Here is a 539-nt window from a genome sequence, read left to right on the forward strand (position 1 = left end):
CAAAAAGAGATGTGTATGAGCGACGTTACTGCGCTATACCACATACATACACACATAAACGTATTTGAGCTAAACAGCGATCACTGATTGAACATTAAAACCGAAAGGCAAAGCATCGCTTCGAAGCAGTGTTGCCACAACACTTTTTTATTTTTTACCAAAATCACCAGTAAAAGTTACCAAATTCAACAAAAAATTACCAAACTTTTTTTATGTGGAGAACTGTGCACAGATATGTTTGTACATACATATATCCGAAGACACCAAGCTTTTCAGGCAACCAGCGCTTCATTCAGCTATAATTTTTATATCTCTTAAGTTTTATTTTTTGCTAGGAAAATAATGGTTACGTTTTAAGTTTTATTTTTTGCTCGGAAAATAATGGTTACGTTTTAAGTTTTATTTTTTGCTCGGAAAATAATGGTTACGTTTTAATGTGGTTCTTTTTGTTTCTGCCCTGGTATCTGTATTTTCATTACCCACTCCACAGTGGCGTTAAAGGTTCAATGCAGCCTGTCTATTCACGCATGCGCATACGC

This window comes from Rhagoletis zephyria, unplaced genomic scaffold (assembly GCF_001687245.7).
Source record: "Rhagoletis zephyria isolate East Lansing unplaced genomic scaffold, Rhagoletis_zephyria_1.1 Rzeph_scaffold_01379, whole genome shotgun sequence".
Classification (NCBI taxonomy): Eukaryota; Metazoa; Arthropoda; class Insecta; order Diptera; family Tephritidae; genus Rhagoletis; species Rhagoletis zephyria.